We start from the raw sequence: 6,097 nt of genomic DNA, 5'->3' as shown, positions 1-6,097 counted from the left end.
TACCTTTGACTGTGATATGTAGAGTTAGTGTGTAAGTTAAGTTTAACTGCCCCTTGGACTGTAATCCAAATGTATTGCTCTGACGTCACGGAGAAAGGTAGAGACAGGCCTCGGATGCATGCCACAAGTGTGTGTGACGGAAGACTAAATAACGAATCGCGAAGAATCGGGATTCAAACCCAGTCGGCCACCCGAACACCATATGGTATGAAGTGGTTCTGTGAAAGCGAAATGAACGTCCAGATACATTGTATGTATAGATCTGTACATCAACAAAGGAGAGCCGTATAGGCTTGAGTTGTCGGTTCATGCGTGCGGTATTTATCGACATCCGAGTGCAACAAGCATGTTATAAAAACTTAAGTATAAGTACTTAAAGAATATTTATGCAAATGTGTGACTACAAATATCAATATATCAAGTCAGCATACAGGGTCGTAGGTACCGTTTACAAGGACGGGCATGACATCATGGAGTGACAAGGCACTTCAGTGTGTGAAGACAGACCTGCGGACCCGAAACAATAATACTGGGAGTTTTAATGACCCCAGCCAGGTCGACCTAGTGGTAACACCTGAGCCAGCGATAGCTACATCCGGTTGAGGCATCTCTGTTCGTTCAAACCAACGGCCGCACCGCCCACAACAATCTACAGAATGTGTTATAATTTTTATTTGATGATTGAAAGGTTGTAGTGTCTTTGAAGATTTCGACGTAATTATGCAGTCATCTGTTTCGAATATGATACATGGTTAGGATACTGAAAGACTCTGAATTGTAACCTTCGATCTGAATAACATATTGTCATTTCTTACAAATTTCATGTCAGGGATTAACTAGTGTAGGATATGGTAATGGGGGTGGGGGACACAGGTAGAAAACTTTGACCCGTCCCAGCCCTAGTCTAAACATAATCATACAGTTCAGATTATGTACAGATGCTACAATCTGGTACAAATAAACGTAAAACAAGAACGTGAAAAAGTGGTCAAAAGTAGCAGGTAAAAGTAATATCTTATACACAGTTGGAGATAAATGGAGTCGTTTTATCTTCAGAATGCAGAGATTTACATCTGAGAGCATTTAATTCTATCATTTCCGTGGGGAGCATTTCCCGCATGGATGTCTGTGTTGTGTGAGTAGCCACGTGACTGGTCACGGATGAAGGATTCCACTTCCTTGTGTTTAAGATGATAATGTCATATCATACTTTGTCACGCACGACTGATATATGACGACCCCAGGTAATACAAACATGGGATATAAACAACATGACTTTGTTTATTATATCGCACTTTAATATCTGTTTGCATTTTGATTTGAATGTGTTTTTACAGGTGTGATAGAGGGATGTGAACATACAGGGACTCAGGGTGTCATCACAGGTGTGATATATGGGTGGGAACATACAATTACCGTGCAGGGCTTTATCACAGATGTATCATAGGAGTAGGAACATATAATTATCGTGTGGGGACTTAGGGTGTGATCGGGTTGAGAACATACAATTGCCATGCGGGGACTCAGAGTGTCATCACAGGTGTGACATAGGGGTGTGAACATACAATTGCCATGCGGGGACTCAGAGTGTCATCACAGGTGTGATATTGGGGTGGGAACATACAGTTGCCATTCGGGGACTCAGGACGTCATCACAGGTGTGATATAGGCGTGGGAACATACAATTGCCATGCGGGGACTCAGGGTATCATCACAGGTGTAATATAGGGGATACAGGATAAAGCTCTAGTCGTAATCAGAAAACAGAACTTTTATTTCAAGTATAGAACCGATCAGTCAACTACAATAGGTAATACACAGAGAATACGACGCTCAAAATAAATAGGTTATCATGAGTTATTTTCATGGTTTCAAACCTAAACAGCTTTCTTGGAAAGGTTGTTGAAGAATGTCGGTACTGTATTACACTTTTGCATAACGCCATACTCTATTGACGTCACTACACCATTCTCGTCTGCCCTCTTGGTAACCGTCTTCACGTGTCAGTTGTCACTACCTCACACAACCTCACACAGTAAACTACTCCGTACCATCCCGTTTCTTGGTTTGCAGTTGCTTCACTCCGATGACATCACTGGTGAAACGGGTTTTTCGACGGTTGTAATGTATCAGCTCAGCTTACAATCAAACAGCGAAAGGACAACGTTCGCAATATTCCCACGATGCACATAAGTTGTAGAATGAATGATTTCACGCGTTTGTAATGAATGAAAAAATAGTTCTGTCACAACATGACCAAACTGAGAGGTCACCGGTTATCCAATCAGAACGATTGAATCTCACTCAAGTTATGACACAGGTCAACGCGATATGACACTCGTAGTATACAACTATCCATAGGTCGGCCACGTGGGTAGTAAATAAGTTTCTGTTTACCATCAGGACTGCACAGATTGCATCATTGAACATACACAGGTGTGCCGCAGACCACTGGCCTGATCAAGGGTCTTGGACAACATAATGGACGTATAGGCGTCAGGATGGTCCAGGAACGTCCCAGTGTAAGTATTAGTAGAAGTGCAAAAGTATCCAGTCTGTACCAGACAATCTAGGGATCAACAACATGAGAATTGATCTGAGGAATTTGAATGCGATGACATGTGTTAACAACTTTATCCCTCCTTACAGAGTGGTAACCGAATACCAATTCTAACGAAGATCTTCACTGATCAGATAAGCTATGTGGTAACCAGACACGTTGTGGAGTAACCGACCAGTAGCCACAAGACACGTTGTGGAGTAACCGACCAGTAGCCACCAGACACGTTGTGGAGTAACCAACAAAGACTCCATAACTCACAAAGCAAATCACCCATGACAACAAACGAAAATCCGCATAAAACACGGACATTTTACCAGCAGGATACACACAGGTCTTTCTGATAACATAGTTACCATTAGCTAATATTTCTGCAAGCTGACATCCTTGAATATTGATAGAAACACATATTCTGTTGAGGCAACTGTTTACTCACTGTTGCAGCGTGCTCCGTGCATTACTTGGAAGCGATTGTATAGAAAATATATTCGGGTACAAACTTTTTCGAGGTGAAAGTAGACAACGTATTAGCGAATGTCAACTTTCGCAATTTGGTAAGCTGTCTTCTGATTGGTCAGCTGAGATGGCTAGATAACGCGTCCTTCACCAGGGGTTTATTCGACTCAGTTTTGCTAGGAATGTAATAAATAATACTGAGAACAACACGTCCACCAATACATCAGGAACTTTACGTTAGCATCGTGTCAAGTTGTGTCTCTCGTATCTTGATCAGGGTCATACTTACCAGTGTAACCTATGATGAACCAGTTAAAAGAGAACGTGTGACATTTGACCTACGTCTGTCAAGATGGGCCAGATGAAGAGGTGCTTATACATACAACAACACACATGGCTTATGTTTCTGGTATTGAGGCTTAGAAACAATGGCCAGGTATCCTTAGCCAAACTCAGGATTGTGATGAGATGTGAGTTGTACCTCAGAGGGCTTATTGGTTCTCAGAATTGTATGGAATTGTAGTGGATCGACCATATAATTGTTATAAATTAGAATCTGTTATCGGCAGATCTAAAGCAGAATAGGTCCCGATAACATGACGCAAATATGTGATCGAATCATCAATGAACAAACATCAGTAGTTATCAGCGAGAAAATCCTCAAGGAGCTTCCTTAAGGACAAGGTTGATAGTACCGACGTTTGGCCTGTTAGGTCAGCTATTATTACAGACGACAGGTAGCTGGTTATATGACGACTGTAAATCACAATGCAAGGAAAAGGGGAAGGAGGCGTCAAAGTGGGAGGGGGTATACTTCACAGAACACGGATCTAAAGCAATCTGCAGGGTCGTACTGCCATGGGTTAGACATTGCTATCAGTTGACACAGGAGTGTGGGTCACGTCTTTTCTCACCGAGTGGCTTCAACACTCGGGAAGAATAACATTGAGATTCTCTTCATCTGCTCCAAACAGACAAAATCAAGTTCAAGGTCAAATTGGAGATATGTCTCTTCAACCAGAAACCCATGTTCGAAATCTAGGTGTCATCTCTGACTCAACATTACGCGTGTAAAATCACGTCAGTAACATGTGGAAATCTACGTATTTCCACGTAAGGAACATCAGACATTTTAGCAGGTACATGAACACACCATCATTAAAATTCCTAACCCGTGCATTTGTGACATGACGTCGGGCGTATTGCAACAGTCGACTCCATGAAGTTACAGCCTGTCAGGCTCACAACACGCAGACATATGTGTGTGCACATAACACCAGAACTTACGCTGGCTCCCTGTACAAGAGAGTTGCTGTCAAACTTCGTTTGTTTGTTTACATGTCCCTAAATGGACTTCCTCCATTCTATTTACTAGCCAATCTTCACAAGCCTGAAAGATCACATAGATCACCTAGTCAGCAAAGCTTAAATGCCCCACCTGTCCGAACCACCACATACGGGGACAGAACATTGAGCAGAGCGCGTGTTGTACTCTGGAATAGAATACCCGAAAACGTGGGAAAATCACAAACTATACACTCTTCAAACAGGCATTCGACAATGCGCACGAGGGAATTACTCTGGGTATGTCGCACTATACAATTGTCTAATTTGGATTTATTTGATTTGAAGATGTACGTGAATAGTGCTGACGTACATAACATGAATCTGTTTCTTTGAGGTATGTTCTTGAAGACTTTTGCTTCTGACCTTATATCTTGTTGAAGGTAGTACTGGGAAGAAATACTACTGACTACTGCGTAACGCGAACCCTTATATCCTTATATACTATCCCCAAAGAGAAACGCATAGTCCATAAATCTGTTGCGAATATGTTGCATTTTCAAACATGTATAACTCGTCCACAGTGGTGGTGATGTAGCTTGGCCCCAACGTTGGGTCTCCTGGCTCTCAGACCAGTCTCTTTCAACCTGTTCCTCTCCGTACGGGGAGGGTCATTTGTTACACCTGTTTGGTTGTAACGAACTGCAAGCTGTGACATCCTGCTCACACTAACATTCAGATGCCTGGCAAGAGAAGACTGAAGATGATCAGCATTTTTAAGATTTCAGTAGCAGACTGTCCGAAAATTATCTGCCCTTGGTTTTCTATTTGTTACTTCCGGGAGACTGGTAGAGATGTACACACACACACACACACGCACGCACGCACGCACGCACGCACGCACGCACGCACGCACGCACGCACGCACGCACGCACGCACGCACGCACGCACGCACGCACGCACGCACGCACGCACGCACGCACGCACGCACGCACGCACGCACGCACGCACGCACGCACGCACGCACGCACGCACACACACACACACACACACACACACACACACACATATATATATATATATATATATATATATATATATATATATATATATATATATATATATATATATATATATATATATATATATATATATATATATACATACATACATATATATATAACATGTGTAAGTCTGTGACTTTGGGAATACACATATTTTAATTTCAGAAATGGATCCTTTGAGATTGCTACTGTAAAGCAATGATGTCAGCATTTTGCTCGTATAAGGGTCAGTTGCAGACTGCATGAGAAACTATAGTGTACCTTCAGTCCTGGGGCCTACATCCGCCCCACGCTGACCTATGTCTTCACTATGTCGCTAGTCAGCTCGGGGCGGAAGGGAAGGACAACGAGGATGTTGCAATACCATCCTAGTGTCAACCACGAGATGTCTAAAGTATCTGATCGTTCTTGGAAATGCTTCACCATCCTCATTTATATGCAACATGGTGCTCTCTAAGTTCTTACATACAAGTTGTGATCAGGGTGTAATGGGGAAGATAAGGAGTTGCCGTACCGTGTGGTTAAACAGTCTACTTGCCTCAATAAACCTGTACATCAGCATATCTGTGTGTACTTGTACGTAATGACGAAAACATCCTGTAAGTCGCAGCTTCGCGATGTTGTCAGGTGCTCATTTCATCACAGGTAAACACCAAGAAGTTTGTTTCGTCAATGGTAATTACCAAAAGGCTCGTTCATCAAAAGTAAACACCAAAAGGTTTGTTTCGTCAG

This window comes from Haliotis asinina, chromosome 3, assembly GCF_037392515.1.
Source record: "Haliotis asinina isolate JCU_RB_2024 chromosome 3, JCU_Hal_asi_v2, whole genome shotgun sequence".
In the NCBI taxonomy this organism is placed as follows: domain Eukaryota; kingdom Metazoa; phylum Mollusca; class Gastropoda; order Lepetellida; family Haliotidae; genus Haliotis; species Haliotis asinina.
Note: the sequence above shows the minus strand (reverse complement) of the source record.